The 22,340-nt window shown below is 39.3% G+C and overlaps 1 pseudogene; it reads left to right on the forward strand.

Moving 5' to 3' along the window:
* The first annotated feature begins 410 nt into the window (after positions 1–410).
* On the forward strand, positions 411–21,157 carry LOC119041679 (keratin, type I cytoskeletal 19-like; annotated as a pseudogene).
* Positions 21,158–22,340: the final 1,183 nt, after the last annotated feature.

The following is a 22,340-nucleotide window of genomic DNA, read 5'->3' on the forward strand; positions in this document are numbered from 1 at the left end:
TTTTCTATAGCAGTGATTTTCAACAAGAGTGCCACAAAAATTTTTAAACATGCAATACCTAACACTGATCTCTTTTCTTTTAAATTGCCAAATTAAAAATGACAACAGCAAACATAACAAGCATCTGGTGTGAATGAATCAAAATTATACATACTTTTTTGTCAGATCTGGAAAAAATACATCTTTTGGTGTGCCACAGAATTTTTGTCATTAGTTTATATGTGCTATGAGATGAAAAAGTTTGAAAATCACTGTTCTAAAATATTGTGTTTTGATTCCTTTCTCTTTATTTCTTGTAAAAAAAATGCACAGAGATGGCTCCCTCCTGTTTCAGGGGATAATTGTCATGTGTGAGAATCTCCAGCAGTAATACCGTTTCATAATTTTTTTGCATCTCATGAAATCTGATAATGAACATCAATGGGCCTACTGAAGGCTCTGAAGAAAAGATCCCTCCATTTGCACATGATGTTGGGCAACAGGTAAAGTAAACTCATTCTCTATTACAATGCTGGACTGGTTGGCTGTTTCCTGCTAAAATAAAATATTCCTATTAGAAATATGACTTTATTGGGGTCATTTAATCAATGTGTGTAAATAAAACTATTAGAAGCAGTAATGATGAAAGAAAACAACTTTGTGTGCAGAGTATGCAAGGTATGTGAGGTGTTTTATTGTTAAGAGAAAAAGAGTAATTGTCCTAAAATAAGTACACTGGTTGTCCCAGAATGATAAAAAAAAAAAGTTTCAGATAAAGTCATAATGGATATGGAAAGCTATAGAAGTTGTGCAGAAAAGGAATTTAATTTCTAGTGGTCAAAGCTGGCTAAAATTTGATGGGCTCTTTAAAAAATGAAATACTCTTAGCCCTGGCTGGTGTAGCTCAGTGGATTGAGTGAAGGCCTGTGAACCAAACAGCTGTGGTTCAATTCCCAGTCAGGGCACATGCCTGAGTTGCAGGCCTGTTCCCAGTGGGAGACACATGAGAGGCAACCATACATTGATATTTTTCTCCCTCTCTCCTTCCCTTCCTCTCTAAAGGTAAATAAATAAGATCTTTAAAAAACAAACAAACAAACAAATAAAAAATAAATAAAATGAAATACTCTTCAGTATCAATAGTATACTGATTGCAGAATGGTGGGGAGAAAAAAATTATCTACCCTACTAGGTTCTTCTGTCCGGTTCCATAATCAACTTGACATATGCTAGGTTACCAGGAGAAAAAAACAAAAGAAAATTCAATAATAGATATACTTCCTGTATGCATGGGAAAGACCCAGAAAAACTGAGTAGCTCTCTGAGCTTAAAAGAAAAGATGTTATGGGGTGGAGAGTCAGTTATGGGAAAAGTACAGTAAACACAAGTGAGATTGGTATGAAGATTGAAGTCCTTGCCTTCTCCATTGACAAGAGCTTCTACATAGAGTTAAGATTACCCCCCTCTTCACCTCTTCCTGGTACAGTGAGGGAACACCTTTAACAAATGGAGATTTCTCTCATAAATGTAAATATCTCTTACAAATGGGTAAGTTTACCTCTACTTTCAGAACTCCTGCTATGTTTGTTTCTTAAAAATAATTAGCCTAAATTGATCCTTATGTCAAGGAGACATATTTTGGGGTGCTTCCAAAAAAACCTTTGTTGGGAATTTTGTTTTCTCTCTGGGAAATAACAAAATTTTCTTGGATTATTGGTCTGTTCTTTAGTAGTTATAAAAGATTTTCTTTCCCATTGAATAACGGACCTAGGAAATAAAGATATTACTATAAGAATAATTTCCTGTGCTTTATATTGAATTTACAGTGTCCTTGATTATGTAAAATAACCAAGTCTTCTTACTTTTAGAAGAGCTAAGTATATTTTTAAAAGTTATGTTACCTCCTATATTTACTTTTGAAGTCTATTATTGTCACTTCAGTTAAACAGCTGAGCATTGTTCCTTAATGACTTACGACCCAATCGAACCAAGTGTTAAACCTCCTGACAACATATACTTGCTTCCTTAAAATCTAATACTAAATATCTTTTACACCTAAAAATATATGTGGAATTTTCCAGAAAGTCCTTGGGAAGTCATAAGAGATCTTTCACCACATAAAAAGAGAGACACAGAAGTAATTAGGTATTTGGATACATTGAATTTCAAGATGAGCAATGTCAAATAAGACAAGATACTTAACTTTCCCTAGGTTATGTCTGTATGGGTAAATGTTAATATTGACAAGAAGAAACTTCTGAGATATCCTAAATTAAGCAACAGCTGGCCAGAGGGTTGAAGTAAGAAAAAAGAAGGAGTTAATCAGTCAACAACTACAGGGCAAAACCAACAAAAGACAGCAGACATCCCAGAGGCTATGTTGGAACTCTGAATTAACTTCCAGGTGGCTATTTATGTGATTATATAAAAGAGAATTGCCAGGTGCCTCAACTTCTTACTTACATATGAATTTTCCAGACTATTGCCTAAAGCCAATCTAAAGGAGCAAACACTTCTTCCCTACAAACTCTGCACTGATCCCAGAACTAGCACCTTTTCATCTTATCCTGCCCATCCTTATCTGTAGTCAGTGCAAAGCGATTTTTTCATAACAACTAGAATTTTCCCCCACACTTGATGTGTAAAAAGATCCATGTCAACTTCAGGACTGCAGGCATACTGCCTTTTCGATCTGGGCTGCTGCTGTTGGTTTAGACGTCATAGCCCAGGACCTGGTCCATTTTTTGGATAGTAAAATGGTTCCCAACGGAGGAGCTCACACCCTTGGCCCACCCCTTCAGTGAGCCAAGTTGTCCAAGCTGAGAGGAGGAGGAAGAGGTACCCTCTGAAAATGGGCCCAGGAGCACAGAGGCTTGGTTGATCACAGCATCTCAACAGTGTGACTGCCCAGCCCAGAGGTGGTGGGACCCCTGGCAGGTACTGCTTACCCCAATGGGAGCAGTGGGCAGTGGTTGGGCCCAGCTTCAGGAGAGTATTTGCCTGGAGACAGCCAAGCCTTGCAGCTACCACATCATGGCCCAAGGTCCTGAGGGCACATAGGAAGTCAGTAGAGTTTCCCCCAGGCTGGGATGGCAGCAGAGGGAGGTTTTTATAAAGAGAGCATGCAGAAAGCTGAAAAGATAATTGGATAAGGGGAAAAGCCCTTGTCCCACCCTTCTGTACAGGACTGGGGGTGCGAACAGAGGAAGACAGGCACTTGCACTTTAGAAATCAGAATGTGAAGCATTGTGCTTTCCTATTTAGGAGCACGTGACCTTGAGGTCCTGGCAGCTGCATGGCCATGGCTGTGCGGGATCCACACACAGCCTCCAGGAGGGAGGCTGAAGCTGGACAGCAGCTGGGAACAAGCTAAGCTACCTGGATGACTGCTTAGCAGCTGCCTCCAGCTCCAAAAGATGGTACTTTAAAATGAAGTTGGAACTCTGGGCATGGCCTTTTGTTCTCCTCTTGCTGAGTACATCTGGGTTTTATTTGGATTTTGCATAGGAGATAAGCTTTAAGACATCAAGTCCTCCATTTGCCAAAGTGACACAGCATCTGAATGAAAACTTTTTCCTTTTGCATCAGCACTGGCTCACAAGTATGGCTTTTGTGGTGACAAACAACGAAACTCCCCTTTTTTTGTTCAGTAACAATATGACCCAATAATCCCTTTCTTCTAAAAAGGCTTAGACCTGGGAGTTAAATTTTTTGCATAATAATATATTTCAAAAATTGTATGAAATTCTTAGAAATATTGCCAATGCTCTTGATGTCCATGTCCTGTCACTGCTGTGCCTGATATCTCACAACACTATATAGTCATGCACTGCTTAACAATACATTTTGAGAAATGTGTCAGTAGGTGATTTTTGTCATGCAGACATGATAGAGTGTACTTACATGAACCTAAATGGTATAGCCTACTATACACCTAGGTTATAAGATATTTAACTCATCCAAGGAAAAGGCTTGTAGCCTATTCCTCCAAGGCTACAAGCCTGTACAGCATGTGACTATACAGAACAACACAATATTAAATCAAGAACAATACAAAATGATGCTATCAAGAGATGTGTGTGTGAGGTGCTGCTGATGTAACATGGCATACTGTTTTACAGCATTTTTGATAAGTAGAGAATACACTTTAACATAACAATAAAAAGTATAGTATAATAAATAACAATAAAAAGTATAAGCCCTGGCTGGTGTAGCTCTGTGGATTGAGCACAGACCTGTGAATCAAAGGATTGCGGTTTGATTCCCAGTCAGGGCACATGCCTGGGTTACAGGCCAGTTCCCAGCAGGGGATGCATGAGAGGCAACCATACATTGATATTTCTCTCCCTCTCTCCTTGCCTTCTCCTCTATAGATAAATAAAATCTTTAAAAAATTATAGTATAATATAGTTTAACATAATATAAAAAGTATAGTATAATAAAATAGTAACGCTGCCCTTTATTATCATTATCGGCTATTATGCACTGTCCATAATTGTATATACTACATTTTATGGGACTGGCCACACAGGTTTGTTTACACCAGCACCACCACAAACATGTGATACATGTGAGAGCACCAAGACTTTACAATGCCTATGATGTCCCTGACTGATAGAAATTTTCAGCTCCATTTTAATCTTATGCAACCACAATGGTATACATAGTTGTTGAAAGAACTGTTGTTATGAGGCAATGACTATGTGCTATCAATTATAATTCCATGTTATTTTTTAATGTGTGTCACAGAAACAGCCAAATATCTTTGTCAGTTGCATTATTTTTCTAATAAACTCTCATTATATCTTTAAACACAGCCATCTTAAGTCTTTGTAATCCCCAGATAAACTTTTATTTCACTCTCATACTTTCCCGGAAGCTCTTAGCAATCATCTGCAGGCCATCATGCTTCATCTTCAATAAAAAGGGCTGACTCAAAGGCAAGAAATAGACTGTAGATTTCTGTAGGAGAGGAAAAATAATTTTACTTCTATCCCTCTAGGTTTCTGGCTAAGACTCCTTATAATAAAAAACATATTAACAGGAGAAAAACAAAAGTTTAATAACATATATACTACCTGTATATACAGGAGATGCCCAAGAAAACTGAATATCTCCCTGAAATGGCCCAGGTCACTAAGTTAAATACCATCTCAAGCTAAAGACAAAACCAGATGCTGTGAGGGGAAACATGCCTTCTCCACTGATGAGTTTCCAGCAATTTGGTCATCCTTCCCTTCCCGACGCAGGAGGAGATATCCTTGCAAATGGAGATTTCCCTTATAAATGTGAATCTCTCTTACAAAGGGTAACTTTTACTCTGTTTTCAGAGCTTCTCCTATGTCTCCTATGTTTTACTAACAGAAAATAATCAGTCTAAAGTAATCCTTATGCCAAAGAGATACATAATAGTGTGACAAATTCTGCCCTCCCTCACTTCTGATGATATTGCTCAAATAACTTCCAGCAAACCATACTACTCAACTGAATCAGGATCGCCAAAACTGGTGGAGAAGTCAGTGGGTTTATGAGATTGCCAACCGAATATCAAGAAAGACAAGAATTAACTTCATAGAACTCTATGAACTATTGACATAAGAAATGTCCAAACCTGCAAGAATTTTTATGAGTTTATTTGAGTCAAACTGACAATTGCTAGGAAGCAAAGTCTCAATGGATTGAGAAAATGCTCCAAAAAATAGCATTTTGTGACTTTTTAAATACAATACAAAGGAGAAATTTTAGCAGGATTACATTAAATCCTTTAGTGATGGATTAGGGAGGCAAGAGAAAGCAAAGCAGGTAAATCTCTGGGATTGGATAAAAAGTAAAATAAACATACACATTAGTGCTTATAGGACAGTTACCAGTTAAGAATTAACTGCTCTGGTCTCTGCTCAAGTGGAAGACTGTGCCTAGGGGATCTGGGAAAAAATTACCCTGACATTCCTATGTTATTTTAAATGCAAAAATACAATAGACAGGCTCAGTTAGGGTAGAGATTGACCTTTGTCAAGGAAGATACCAGTTTAGGACATGATTACCTGCCATGACTTGATTTCAGTTAATAAGTTTCAATTCAGACCATCCTATGTGGTTATCTTAGTCTGAGTTTGTGAGATCACTATGATGGCCTCCCCTGAGTTTGCCAGGTTTAGTATGTTGCCCCTTTTTTGTCCACAGAACTGGTAAAGAATGATTGTGGTTTGTTTGGAACATTGCTGGTGCTTTAGGTTATATTTCCTGGATATAAGGAATCCCTTGTTCTCTCTCTTTTTAGGATTTTATTTATTTTTAGAGAGAGGGCAAGGGAGAAAGAAACAGAGGGAAAGAAACATCAACATGTGGTTGCCCCTCATGCACCCACTACTGGGGCCGTGGCCGGCAGCTCAGGCATGTGCCCTCACTGGGAATCAAACCAGTGACCCTTGCTTTGCAGTCCAGCATTCCATCCACTCAGCCACACCAGCCACCACTCTTTTTTTGAAGCTATCTATAGATTATGCTTTTATAAATAGAAATGAGACATTTATGCTTTTCTACACTTTGTTTTCATGGCAATATGATTGTTTGCATAAGTTCAACAAAAAGCTGTCCTTCTTATAACAAAACATAATTAGAAATATTGATTATATAGCTAAGGCTTGGACTGAAATCGTAGGTGAGAATAATGTGTATAGAATCAGATAGGATGAGATGGCCTTAAGGGACTAAGACCGACTTCATGAAACTAATGCTTACAAAGCCCCTAGAAAAAAATCAGCCTGGTACCTATCCTACTTTTCCCAGCCCTATAGGTGAGTAAGGAAAGTCATTCCTGGCAGGCACAGAAAATAACATAAGTTGGAAATCTCAAAAAGAGCAGAATTTATCCAATTCTATAAGTACTACAAGTAAAATCCAGGGACAATTTCTTAGCTCAGCTTCCTAGCCTCAAGAAAAGCTTAAAGATCCATTCCAAAATTCCTTATAAAAACCTGCAACAAAACAAACTTTAAAAGAGTCTATGTGGTTATTGACTGTTCTTGTTGTACCTATGTAAATAATCAAGTCAAATCTAATGAGACCAAATTTATTTTGTAATTGAAAATAATCTTATTTTGATTGTGATTGATCAAAAGTGAGGTGGTTTTAGAGAGAAATTTTATGCTTCAAGAGAATACTCTAGTGCAGCCTTGTGGGTTATCAGAGTCTGGTCCTGTTTATCACCTTTAAGCTCTTTGTAAGCTTTGTGGTGTTGTTGCCTACTTATAAATTACACTAAAACCTGTCATCTTGCACAAATTGTCAGCCATCACCAAATTTAAAATTTTTTCAATGTTCTTCAACATCTAATCACAAGTCTCCAAATAAAACATTCCCAAGTTTCCTCTGGTGACCTGGAATCATGGCAACTAAAACCTGACTTCCCAGATCATCACTGGGACCCTGGCCTGTCTTAGAGCTGGCATTCCCCCCAGGATCTGAAGAAACCCTGTAAGCTGAGAGTAGATGATCTAATGTAAACTTCAAAGGACTCATCACTACTGCGGATGACATATGAGCAACCTGCATGCTTGTAGCTGCAGCTGTGTGGGCCACTCAGGAGGTTCACTGGAACTCCCACACCTTCCATGTTCTGGCGTGGAAAGTAACCATGACTATGGAAAGTCAATTCAAAATCTCTCTGATATCTATGCCATCACCAAAAAATTCCATCTAAAAACTGGGAAATCTTCCAGATTGGCACTGCCATCCTCACTGCACTATCTAAAGATGATTTGAGTTCAATGTCTACAGGACTCAGAAACTGAGTTTACTGTCAGCTCCAACCATTAAGCTTTGTTCTCTTTTGTATTTCCATACAAATCCCCCTTATCAAATGCCTGATTTCTCACACCACCTAGAAAATATCCTCTACTACCAAGTCTCAGGGGATGGTTCTATTACCAAAGAGACCCAAATCAGGGGGCTCCCTGCCTCTCCTTGTTTCTTGTCTTGCTTGCAACAGATGAATTCAATCTAGAGACAATATGTATAGTAGAAAACAGGTAAGTTTTTTTGAAATATAGAGGAAATAAGTTAGTATGTTTTTCAGTAAGTTTATTCTACACACTTGAGCCAAGGCTACAAGTGAGCCCTCAGCTAATCTGAGTATGCCAACTATTGGGGCTCAAGGGTTATATACTTTAGTGAGTTTCTAGGTTTCTTCTCTTTCTCTCTCCTTCTAAACCCTGTGAAAAATGTACAACTACAAAGGTTTTCTTTCTCAGCTAGTAAAGGCTTTCTTTATCTTAGTTAATGAAATTGCAACAGAAGCTCCCTTTCCCAGTACACAGAGTTTTAAGGACTCCCTTCCTCCTCAATGTTATCATTGCCTGTGATGTTCAGAATCCCAGCGATCTTATTGGACTGGGCTCAGGGCCGCTAAGTAGTGTGTGAGACATGACTCCCGTTCCTCTCTGCCTTAGTTTACTACCTATCCTACCTAACAGTTCAACTACCCCTTCAATCACAGAAATCTAAAAACTGCATGGACCTGCTTCCTTAAGTTGTGCAATGGAATGCCTGTTTCCTGGAACAGAAAGGAGGACTGATCAACATCACTGACTTAAAATTTCCCTCTGCTTGCCTAAATCTGCATCAGGCTTCTACCTGGCTCTAGACACCTGACTTCCTTTCTTAGAACTTTTACTTCAACAAACCTGTAACTAAACACTTTTTTCTTTTTTTTTTCTTTTCTTTTTTTGAGATGTAAATTTTTAAAGGCTTTTGCCAAGTTCACAACCGAGGAATGTTTTTTTCAAAAACCTGGGAACCATCCTTTTAAGAGATAATCATTAAGGAAGATACAGCCCCTATCTCCCAGTTTCTGTGGGAGGGTGTGAGCCTAAATTTGGCAGATATCTTACTCCAAGTTGTAAAATTATTTCCTGTCATGAAAATACACAAACATTTTTCCTTGGATAAAAGTAGTTACCAAGCACAGATGACCTACACGATCCTCCAACTGCAGATCTTTGTTACAATGAAGTAGAAGTTGGGCCCTGGCTGGTGTAGCTCAGTGGATTGAGCGCGGGCCTGCGAAGCAGACAATCGCGGTTCGATTCCCAGTCAGGGCACATGCCAGGGTTGCAGGCAGGTTCCCTGCAGGCCAGTTCCCAGCAGGGGACGCACGAAAGGCAACCATACATTGATGTTTCTCTCCCTCTCTCCTTCCCTTCCCCTCTAAAGATAAATAAATAAAATCTTTAAAAATAAATAAATACAATGAAGTAGAAGTTGGATATAATTGTGGTCTTCCGCAACTATTACAATAGCCTCAAATAAAGTTTCCCTTGACTGTTTAACATCGTCTTATCCAATATTTGCTTTGACAATCGCCACCATGATCTAGCAGGAAGAACCATATAGTTAAAACAGACCAAATGGATTAAGCCAGCTCATAGCTTGGACAAGTCACCCTCTTTGGGCCACAACCTACTCCCTGCTCTTTCAGTCATAAATATTATCATGGAACTTCTGTAAATATTAAAAGCACTAATGTTTGTGAAATGTAATATACTGCCCAAAGAGCCTAACAATCTAAAAAACTGCTAATGCCTCATCTTCCTAACTCATCTTTCTTAGCCTACCACTTAACACACTGCAAGGTGATTTACTTGTTTTATATATTATATAAAATATCAGGTGCTTCTTTTAAGAGATTAACATGATCTGCAGATAGTCTTCTTTTTCTTTTATTTTCATGAGTAAATTTCAAACCTAAAGTCCCTGAAGAGATAGCCTCTGCCACTGTTCAAAGGAGCCTCACTTACAGACACCATCTGGCAGTCAGTAGGTAGAGCAGCAGCTAAGACTAGAAATGTGGAGAGTGAGCAAATGTAGCAGAAAAGCTAAAGTTGAAGCAGGGATTTGCACAGTTCCACGATTCTACCAGAGCCTTCCCCCAGATTAGAATCTCCCACAGGCCCAGTTGCACTTCAGGCAGCTGACTGAGGCTGCCATCTCTATCCAGAGCAGCATCTGGAGGCATGCTCCTGGAAGCTACTTTCTCTGACCTCATTCTCTTTTCAGCCATGTATCGCCTTAGATTAATGACCTACGATCCTGTTTTATACAACATTTTCAATAAATGTAATCTTGGGGGAAAGTACTATATTCCAAAATTAGTGCTCTCCATTTATTAATACTTGTTCTCTCATACTGGGAAATGTGAACAATAAGTGCCCTTATCATCAGTTTCATTCATCTGTTAAGTATCTAGGGGCCAGAACTTCAATCAATAGATGCAATCTTTCAGAATTAAATTGCCCTCTGTTAGGAAGCCAGAAAAAAATTTCTTTAGATGATGAAATATTTTTGTGTTTATCTCAGTTTCCTTTGTTCAATTGTTTTGGAACAAAAACACATTTTGCCTAATTTAAATGTTACCTATAAATGTTGTAATCATCCTCAGGCTGCATTATATAAAATGACATGGGGAGAGCATTTTCTATTTTTAAAAATAGTATAGTGTTTCTGAAAACACTATACTGAACACTGCACTATAGTTTTTTAAAAGTATTTTTTTAATTTTGGTAAATTTAATCACATTAAGTATGGGAGAGGCACATAAGGTTTAACACCTGTGGTGATTGATTGGATTAAGGAATAATTTGTCTTCTCAAAACTTTAGTAATTGTTTACCTAGAGAAAGAGGGGTACTCCCAGTGGAGAGTGAACCATGAAGCTAGTCATGGTCACTACCCCACCAAGTATGGTGTTCAATTTTGCCCACCCACAGAGAATCAGAAGCAGAATGCTGCTCTTATTCATTGGAGCTTGTTGTGTTGTTTGGGTACAGAAAAGAAAAAGTGAATTATTTTAATGAAGTACAACTTCACTTCATCATAGGGCAATCAACTGTTCAAGTTTGCCTAAACTGTCTCAGTCTTTTAAAATTGAAGCTCCTCAGTCCCAAGCAAACACAAATGGATAAACCTGGCATTGCACCTTCTCCTTTTGTCCTGTCTCATTTTTTCATCTTTATGATGAACTATGATAATGTAAATCCTTATCCAATAATATACCCAATTATTTTGCTATATTATAAGCAACATTTTAAGGTGAACTCTATATGGGCCTGTTAACTATGGACATGCAACTTAGTGATGTTAGCAGTGTCCACCTAGGCAACAGCAAACATACCAGGTTTTTTTAAAGAGAGGAATTAATACAAAGAATTGTTAACCAGTGAAAAACTGAATATGCAAACAAGCAATAGCCAGACCATATGTGATAATGGAAGTCTGACCCCCAACCTCTGCAGCAATCAGCCAAGTACAGTCAGGATGGTCAGGATTTGGTCAGTGACAACCAGCTTCCTTATTTATTTGTTTGTTTTTTTTTGCCTCTGCTTCCAACTCTAGACCAGTCAGAGAAGGTCAATATGCTCTCAAAACCATTCATATAAGATCCCCCACTTCTAGTCAACCCACTTTCAGATTCTTCCTGCCAGCGACCTCCAATAAGGGAACACCTGAAACCCTCATTTTATTTTTTCATTATTAAGTTTTCCTATTCACATACTTACATTGCAGTCTGCCTTGAAGACACTGACATATGCAAGTGATGGTGGATGACTGAGTAAATAGCTTCCATTCATTCTCATCTGAGTGGTCTTCGTTTATTTCTACACCAAGTATTGTTAACCTGAAAAGGTACAAAGGGAAAAGATTAAAATTATTAAAACATAGAAGCTTGGAGAGGGCCTTTCACTTAGACCTGTGCCTTGAACGTAATCCTCCACACCATAGCTTCAAACACTGCACACATACTAACATTATAAAATACTCACACTATAATAATAATGGAATTAATGGTCCTTACTATGGGCCTACTCTGTATTAGGCCATGTAATATCTAAAGCATATATAGCAGTTCAAAGTATGGTCAAAAGACCCTAGGATCCTCAACACCCTTTCAGAAACTTTGCAAAGTCACAACTAATTTCATAATGCTAAAAAATTGTGCCATTCTTTATTGCATTGGCATTTGTATTGATAAGATTAATCATGAAATATATTGATGGCACCTTAGCATGAATCAGAGCAGTGGCACAAAGATAAAAATGTACTAGTAATTGTTGTAGACTGCTCTGCATGGTTTTGGAAATTGTATCTCTTCCCCTTGTGGCTAAGGGCAAGAGATGACCTTTGGGTATGTGAGCTGCAGGAGACAAAGCTTGTCTCTGGTAGCAAATGCTGCCTCAGTTTCCTCTCCTTGCCCCCAAAGCTTGGTCGGAAGTCAGTGATGGGCAAGACCCCTCACAGTGAGGAGCAACCTAAGCCAGACTCGATCACTTGGGAGGCCTTCATGGAAGGACTTGGGGGGCTGTGACAAAGAGGGAGCAATGGACACTCTCCCTCCGGCTTTGACATAGCCCAAGTCCCCATGTTCTCTGGGAGAAGCACTTCCTGGCTCTAATCCCCTTAAGCCTGAATACCTGTTGGGAGAGGTGCAGCTCCTTGCCTTGCTAGAGTGTGTCCTGGGGAAAAACCTGGCATCAGAAGGACTTCCTGAAAAACCTGTGAAATCTGCTCTGCTAAGAGTGTTTTCATTCATGTGTTAAGGATTCGAGAAGGAAATCCTAAAACTCTGTTCCTGACAGACTCTGACTCATACCAAGCCTTCAGATTTCTTTGAAATGTTATCTAGTGTTTGATCCTTGCTGCCCTGTATTCCTGTGTATTACAACCCAATAAAAGGCACTGGAGGAGGGGGCTCGAGGCCTTTTTCTCCTCGAAGAAACTGGCTGCTGCTGGCCTTTTTCCCTGAGAAACTGGCCACGGCTCATTTCTCCTCCCCAAGCAGATTACATCATATCTCTGTCATGATTACTCTCCATCCATGGCACTTGGGGGGACTTTCGAGGAAAGTCGCCCCAACAAGTAATAATTGTATTCTTCACAGCCATACACTTGTCAAATAAACAAGTACTGTATTTTTGGACTATAAGACACAGCCCTCCCTCCTCATTTGGAAAGAAATGGGAATGTGTCTTATAATCCTAATGTAGTTTACCTGGCTTATGGGGGTGTGGGAGGGGTGGGCGGCAGCCTATGTTATTTATGTTATTAAATATTTCACCACATTTTTTGCTTCAAATTTTTTCCCCTATTTTTCTCCTCTAAAACCTAGGTGCATCTTATGGTCCAGTGCATCTTACAGTCCAAAAAATTCAGTGATAAATAAATGAATAAATGCCAGTCTCACTAAGATTGTTTTTAATGAAGCAGTAAAAATTATTAATTTTACTAAATTCTACCCATTCAGTACTCATCTTTTCAATTTTCTATATGATAAAATGAAAAGTACACATAAAACTGTATATTGAAATGTTAAAGTTATATGCAAGAAAAGCACTGTGTGATTATTTAAATTGCAAGTTACACTTGCCACTTTTTTCATGAAACACCATTTTTACTTAGAACAGCTGACAAACAAATGATGGTTTTTCAGACTTGAGATTCTGGTGGATATTTTCTTGCAAATGAACAAAGTCAACCTGTCACTTCAAGAAAAACAACTAACAATATTTGTAGCCACTGATAAAATTTGAACTTTCAAGTGAAAATTAGAATTTCAAAGACTTGTATTTACCACATGACTTGACAGCTTTCTAATACTTAAAGGTTTTTCTGATCCAATACATGAGTTAACAAATGGGATTTGTTTTGATATCCTATGATAAAATGTATCAATATTTGGAAGACCCACATAACTCAGTAAACCAATGTAATCCAATTAACCCATGCACAATGCATAAAATCTTACATGGATGAAACATCCATTCAAAGTTTAAGACAAATGATGGGTTTTATTATTACAGAGTACAAAATATTCTTTGCTATGGTTTAAGAGTCAATAACCTTTTATAACCTACTACTTGCTGAGTTAGGATAGAATATCAAAGGAGAATATCCACAATTATCTGAAAAGTATTCTCTTTTCCAACTACATATGTACATCAGACCACATTTTGTTCATGTATTTCAACCAACACAAGATATTGCAGCAGGTCAAATGTGGAGGGATACGTGAGAATTCACCAGTTGTGAAGATATTAAAGAAAATGATATAATATAAAACAATGCTACTCTCTAAAATTATTTTGAAAAATACAGTTATTTTACTAAAAACATGTTATTTGTGTTAACATGCAATGGATTTATGATTACTATTTTGAATAAGTTAATACATGAGTATTATAAAATATTTCTTAGTTTTAATTTCTATTATAGTAACTGTCAATAGATATAACTCATATAAATAAAAAGATTTTTGAACTCCTCAATAATTTTTAAGAGTTAAAAGAGCTTTAAGTCAAAAATGTTTGAGAACTGCTATCTTAACTATATCATTTCATTTTATCTTCAGTCATTCTTTGAAATATAGATTATTATTGTATTTTCAAATGAGCTAATGGAGATTCAGAGAAGATAAATATCTCGCTGAAGGTCACTCAGCCAGTTATTAGGTCCAGAGTTTATATAATTAGTCATCAGGTGTGTGCACAGCAGACTAAAAAGTACAAAACAGCCATATATGAGAAAGCAGGAAACAAGTACAGGACACCGAGCATCTGATAGTTGATCAAGAGATAGTTGGTCAAGTACAAAAGTGAGGTTTGTAGAAAAAGTGTTTTTATTACCATCACCACAGAAATTCTTCATTCCCTTAAATTCTACTGGAGAATCTTGTTATCATTCAGAGAAACATCTAACATCATGCTAGCTTTTGTGAGAGATATAATGCACTTGGCTGGGACATTCCTGGCATTGGTTTTGTATTTGGAGCTTCTAAACACTATGGCAGATGGCTGAACAGATCTGTTGCCAAATGACTTAGATCTTTGGAATGATAAGCACAGTATTTAGCCTTCTCCAGGAAAGGCCTAGAAAGAAAAAGAAGGATGGTAGGGGCTTACCTTCATTGAGTACCTGTGGTCTAAATGCTGTCATGCATTACATTTCATTTAATCCTCACAACAGTCTCTGAAAGTTAGAGGTTTTCTCACATTGAAAATAGAACCAAATAATAAGGCATAAAGAGCTGAATTGTTTTGGGGAGAAAGATGAGCAAGTGTAAGAAGGCCCTCCCCTCCAAAGCCTGGGTTCTATAGGGAGGCTAGATTCTGAGAATGAGAGGTTAAAGGGACAAACCAGCAGTTCGGCTATCAGAATTGAACAGTCAAGACCTAATTATCTACCTACATGAGCACTTCCATTTTAACTCCCAAAGATTTGGTTTATGTGATAGCCTAAAGTCCATAGCCAGATTTTCCAGTCCTGGGAAGTATAGAGCTATAGAGACCAAGATGCAGGCAAGATCTGACAATGAGAGTCATTATTTAAAGGTATTATCTTTAAATATTATTAGTATTCTACTATGCTCATCTTCCCACTTTCACTTAAGGTGAATTTTTAATTTATTAAATTTATATTACTCATTTTTCTGTATTTCCTAACAGTAGCTAACTAAAGATTGTGAGGAGATAAAATTCCACTGTATTTGAATGTGTGTTGTCTAAAAAATTTCCACATCATTAAAGAGTCACATGATATTTTTTCTAATTATACGCTTACAATTGACAACATTTGTGCAATTATATAACATCGGTACCTTAAAGATAATGTGTCCTTTCCATGGAAGTATGGTAAAGACAGGGATGAATGTTTTTCCTTGAATGGAAAACTATCAGACAAATTCTCTATTCATAGACAGAAGAATAGATATTTATGTGATTTCAGTAATAACTTGCTGTCTCACTCAAAGAAAATACCTTTTTCAAGTTCCTTATGCCATCATTACCTACAACATGATCCCACAAGAAAGCTAGGCAGTCCAGTGGGTCACTGACAGCCTTATGATCTTGAACAATGGCCAGACTTCATTCCCTTGAGACCACACCTTCCCATGATATGATTCTTATTAGAGGATGAACCAGAAAATATGTTGAATAGAGGTGTTGAGATTCAGTTCTGCATCACTGGTACACTGTTAGAGCCATAAAGAATGTTTTATAAGGAATTTTAAGTAAAATATTAAATAGGATTAACCTGACAAATAGGATGGAATAGGCTAATTAAGTTGGGAACAATGGAGCTTAAATTGTGATGATAGAATTGGGGTGACCCACTTCATCTTAGACTTGTCAGTTATTCCCTCACTGACAGGCTACTTCTATATGTTTTTGCTGAGGATGCTTCTATAATTCCCTCATTCTGTGCTGGGTCTCCTGCCCTCTAAGATCTTATGCCAGAGCTATCTCTTTCATTACAATAATCATAAGTGAGCCCTTCCTTCCTCAGAACTAAGGCTGCTGAGTTTGTTTCATGGTATCATTTACATGTTGCTGTTGTAATGGGTATTGGTGTGCATGTCTTATCTCCTTTGTTGGAGGGAACCTCCTCTCTGTTGGTTTCTCATGATGAGGGACCTGTTACTGGAGGACTCTTGGAAGAGTGACTAGATTGCTGAGAATTTGGCACAAAATCTGGCTGGGCCTGTCTATCTCTAGGAAGCAAGTGTTACAGTCTGCTCTTACAGAACTCTGTTTTATAGAAACTAGCCAGTACTCAGCAAGAGTTTCCTGTGTTTTTTTAGGTTCTTTATGATTGGGCAAGACTATCTTTTTATGTTCTGGGATACAACATAAAAAAGTACCCGTGTTTTTATAAAACTAAGTCATATTCTCCAAAAACTTTCAATAAGAAGTTGGAATATTTATCTCATTCTTCTCATTGTCCCTAACTCCTTTGTCTCTAGTTGAATGGAGAATAATAGATATTGTCCTTAAATCATCCTAGTTCAAGGGCCATGAGAAATGAACAAAGAGTAAATCTTGAGCAGTAAAATAACACCTTGAGATTGAGGCTTCTACTGTGGCCCAAGAGAAGACTGTGTCTAGACATTTGGTTTTAGCAGCCTGTAATGTATCATGTAACTTGAAGGGGTTTTTTCTTTGGTATCATTTTACTTGTTTTTGTTTGTTTGTTTTTAGCTGATATACTCTGAATGGGCAGTTTTAAGTTTGGGGCTTTAGTAAGTGATTACCGTATAGTACTTGAAACTTGTCAGGTTATCAAAGTTGATGACGATTTCAACCACAGGCCAGTGAGTGTTTTATAAAGGCTGAGCTACAAGCATGAGGCCAAAGCAACATATCCAGAGATCTGCCATGTGGGCCTCAGATGGAAGCTGCTGCAGTCTGACCTTGAATTCTACATGTGTGGCTTGGACTCAGGTTGAGTATAATGTTGTGGTGAAGTGGACCTTCCTAAAGCATCAATAAATGGGAAAAGTTACTTTATGTTGTTGTTTCACAGACAGATCTATTATACAGTGGTGTTCTACAGAGCATGAGTTAGGGTCTAGCTATAATACCGTATCTTGTATTATAGCTAGATCCTACAGGGTAGATAGTAAGTTATCATCCAAAGTCTATTCTTCATTCAGGAATCAGAAGAAGACAATGGAGCAACTAACCTTAAATTCATGAAAATTGCACATGGGCCCAAGGACCACCCCACCATTTGGTCTGAAACTGGCTTTAGATATTAGATCCAAAGGAGGCTTCACTCAAAGAAGAGCAATAGATTGCATTAACTACCAACTAAAAAGATGTAGAATCTTTGTTGTAAAGAAAATATGGCAACTTCTTAGATCATTTTAGTCTTCCTATTAGAAAAGGAACAATTAAAGAATGACTATAAAATAAAGGAAAGCATGTTGTTTAAGCAGAAGCAAAAGAGAATTACTTAAGAAGATAGTTGAAATGTTAGCAGACTAAACATATATGGAAGATATCAGAACTTAAAGGTCAGAATAGATGGACATAAAATGAAAAAAGTTCTAAACTGCTCTAAAGAAAATATTGAAATAAAGAAAATGTTTAATTCAATGGTTTCAAACTGCTGGCACCAGAATTGTTGGAAGACTACACTCCAGACTGAATAAATCAGAATCTCTGGGGGTGTCACTCACCATCAGTGTTTTTAAAGGTACCAACATGCAGACAAGTTTCGGTAGCACTGTTTAAACAGGAAGCTGTTTAATTGTTTTAATTGTTACTAAATCAGAAAGAGTGCCTAACGCTGAACAAAATCTAGCAGAAGAAGAGGGAAAAGATGACAGAGAGCAAACTGGAGTGACTCCTCCAGAGGGAACCAGAATCCAGGAAACAAGAAACATCCCTTGAAAGCCACAGGGCAGTGGAGATCTATGAGATTAGCATTACAAAATACTCAAGGGTATTCCTGAGTGAATAGCAGTGAGTAATTGCTATTGAATGTAGAGTAACAGAATTAAGACTGTGCCCCCAAAGTTTATAAAATCGGAAGACTAAGATGCAGTATATTAAAATGGAACCCATGAAGGACAATCAAGTCCCAGACTACCTGTTAGATGATGGGAGTTCATTGCCTGCTGGTATTGCATAACCCAGAAAAATAAAGGCAGAAAAGTAGCTAAACAATAAATTATTTTGGTAGAACAAGCCCTGGCTGAGTGACTCAGTCTGTTGGAGCATCATCCTGCGCACCAAAAAGTTTTGTATTCAATTCCCAGGCACATACTTAGATTGCAGGTTTGATCCTCTGTCCCGTCCTGTATAGGAGGCAACAGGTTGATGTTTCTCTCTCTTACATTGATGCCCTGATGTTTCTCTCTCTTCCTCTCTCTCTCCCTTTTTCTGTCTCTAAAATCCATGGAAACATAACCTGGGGTGAGGGTTTAAAAAATTGCCACAATCCAAAACTCCTTGATCTCATATCTCTTGGTTGGGAGACCTACAAGATGGAGTGTGCATTATGTGTTGAAGTTATTTCCTGATAACATATTTCTTCAATGGGAAGAGAAAGAATTTCTTTGGTGGGTAAAACTGGAATAATCAACAGGATATGCAAAGCTTCCTTCTTGAGAATCCTTTCTATAGGAAGCATACTTTAAAATCTTTCTTCCATACTTATGGTTTCCTGGGGCCACCTCTTTGCAGGCAATGGGGGACACCATGACTTGAGGACACATCTAATTCTGATTGTATTATTAGGAATTCCATTGTTGCCTCAAATTTAAACCATGTATTTCAACAGTTCTATCATAACAAAGATAGTTTTTAAATCTTACTATTGTGTCAGTTTTTGTATCTCACTTAATTTGAACTTGATTTGGAAAAAGGTCAATTAAATATTGCCCCTGTGAAAATCCTGATATTCTCTAGTCTTTACTAGATTGTAATTCCTCCATGGCAGAGACCCTCATATATGTATTGAACAGTGCCTCACACACTGTCTTACACATTACAGTGCCTCTCCATATATCTGTAAAATGAGGCATCATATCAGTCTTTCCCTACCTTTCTCCATTACTTAAGAAGAGAGTCTGGGTACATTAGTAACTGACACTCACTTCCACATTTTACTAAGGTGGAGCTTTTCAAGGGAAGAGAGAAAGAGCTCAGCATTTCCAGGCTAGCTGATTTCTCTTTAAGCTCTGACAGCAGGTAGCAGTGGCTTCTGTTCAGAGGGCACCCTCTCTCTTTATAGGCAAGGTCCAGAGAAAGGAGCATAAAGTAGCTATAAGGCATTTCAGCTGAAACCAAGGATCCTGATTTAACATAGAATTTTAATTTAACATGTAGCCCCAGCACTTTATTCAGTTTTTTCACAGCATACTTTATAAGCCTTAGTTCTTTCCCTTACCAGTCATTAACCCCCTGAAGCAGCCAGAAACATCTGCCATGCCCTAAGGGTCACAAGCTATGGGTTTTGGTTAAGCTCAAGATAACATCTTGACCTAAATTATGTTTTAGATACTGAGCCCTAAGGTAGAATGGCAACCCACCCCATACTATTCCATGAAACCTAACAGGAACTCCAGAAAAGACCTCAGAGCTGTAGTTAAGACCTGAAGGAATATGAATCCTCAGGCCAACCACAGCTCCTTTGACTAGTGTCTCTGCTTCCTCTTACAGCTATCGCCAGTTGTTGACCTCCTTGCCCTCCCCAGGCATGGGCAGCCCCATCATGCAATTCAGATCTGGGGCCATCTACCTGAAGCCCAGCATTCACAGAAGTTCAGGCAGCCTTGGCATGTCTGTGTCCTCTGCCCACTTTGTGTCCTCATCCTCCTCTGAGGGCCACAGCAGCAGCTATGTGGGTGCCATGATTGGGTCCAACAGGCTTCTGGTGAGCAATGAGAAAATCACCATGCAGAACCTTAACAAGGGCCTGGCCTCCTACCTGGTGAAGGTACCCACCCTGGGGGTGGCCAACAGAGACCTAGAGGTGAAGATCTGTGACTAGAACAGGTGGTATCAGAAGCAGAGCCCACCTGCCACTACAGCCACTACTACCAAACCATAAAGGAGCTGTGGGACAAGATTCTTAATGCCACCATTGAGAACTCCAGGGTTGTCCTGCAGATTGGCAATGCCTGTCTGGCTGCAGATGACTTTGGAACCAAGTTTGAGACAGAGCAGGTCCATGCCTGAGCATGGAGGTTTACATCAATGGCCTGTGCAAGGTGCTGAACAAGCTGACCCTGGCCAGAGCCGACCTAGAGATACAGATTGAAGGCTTGAAGGAAGAGCTGGCCTACCTGAAGAACCATGAGAAGGAAATCAGTGTCCTGAGTGGCTTGGTGGGTGGCCAGGTCAGTGTGGAGGTGAATTCCAATCCTGGCACTAACCTAGCCAATATCCTGAGAGACATAAGAAGCCAATAAGAGATCATGGCTGAGAAGAACGGGAAGGATGCTGAAGCCCAATTCATCAGGCTGAAAAGCTGAACCGGGAGGTCACTGGCCACATGGAGTAACTGCAGACTAGCAGGATGGAGATCACTGACCTGTGCCACACCCTCCAGGGTCTGGAGATCCAGCAGCAGGCTCAGCTTAGCATGAAAGCTGCCCTGGAAGGCATGCTGGCGAAAATGGAGTCTCGCTTTGGAGCCCAGCTGGCACAGATCCTGATGTTGATCAGCAGTATCAAGCCCAGCTGAGTGACGTCCGTGCTGACATTGAGCAGCAGAACTTGGAGTCCCAGCAGCTCATGGGCACCAAGATATGACTGGAGCAGGAGATCGCCACCTACCACAACCTGCTGGAGGTCCAGTATGCCTATTACAACAACGCACCCGCTACCAAGACTGCCTGAGTCCAGCAGCCTCCCTGGCCTCCTGCTTTCAGCAGAGGGATGCATGCTTTTGGGTAGGGGCATGGGAGGGGTGGGACCTTTGCCTCTGGCTCCTCCTCTAACCTGTCAATAAAATTTTATGCTCTCCTAAAAAAAAATGACCTGAAGATATAACTAATTGCCCTTTCCTCACCTCCAACCAATCAGCTTCCAGTATGACTTTAAACCCCCTAACCCACTGTGTCTTCTGATTTTGACCTCTACCATCTGTAACCTAGAGCTATCAGGGAGTGCTGGCTCTTGAGCATTGGCTTTCCATGCTCCTGGGTGATGCCATTAATAATGAAATAGCCAGTTCTGGGCAGGGGTAGCAGCAAAGGAGGTGGGAGTGGTTGTTTCAGAGAATTCCCCAAATAGCCACTGAGTGCCTCTTTTTTTTCTTTTTTCTTTTTGAAAAATTCCTCCTATTCAAGCCTGCCACTCTAAACAAGTGCCAGGCCTCTCACACAGCTCAATTCCCCAACCAGACTGGGGACTGACTGGGTCGGAGTCCATCACTGCCTAACTCTTTCCAGCTGGCATCCACAGTCTCAGTGGGTGCACACCTCCCCTGTGTGTTTTCCACTTTGTCATTATTCCCCCCAGCAACATCAAGCATCCAGGTCCCTCCTGCTGCTGCTCAAACCTTGGCTGGCAGGGGAGGGAGCCATTGACCTGGCTCTCTCCCAAGAATCCTACAGTAGACCCAGTGGGCTCAGGGCCTGGGGCTGCAACTGCCTTGGTGTCTGCACTGGTCCCAGGACCTTATTGTCCTGAAGCACTCTCCTTACCATCTGATTTTTCAATGTCTGCTAGAAGTTTTGGTCTCCAATTTTCATATATGCTGGGATACTGTTGGCTGTTCACTTTGTTCCTCAGAAGATCGGCCAGGTGTTCCACCCACATGCAGAGGGAAGTGCACTCTGCTCCCACGTATCTCACTGCCATCTGGAATATCCAAGGTTGATTTTCCTTATTGTGGTACAAAAAGGTTTCAACCTGTCAACTGTTATTTGATATTTAGAATGGGTAGAAGCGTTTCTAAAGCGAAAAGTGGAGAACATTAAAAGAGCTTTGATTATTGGAAAGAATCTCCATGTTAGAGTCCCAACTCAGTCTTCCTAATTTTCCAACTTTGTCATAATTTATGGGTACATGCTAATTT

This window comes from Artibeus jamaicensis, unplaced genomic scaffold, assembly GCF_021234435.1.
Source record: "Artibeus jamaicensis isolate MK-2021 breed Jamaican fruit bat unplaced genomic scaffold, CSHL_Jam_final scaffold_1964, whole genome shotgun sequence".
In the NCBI taxonomy this organism is placed as follows: domain Eukaryota; kingdom Metazoa; phylum Chordata; class Mammalia; order Chiroptera; family Phyllostomidae; genus Artibeus; species Artibeus jamaicensis.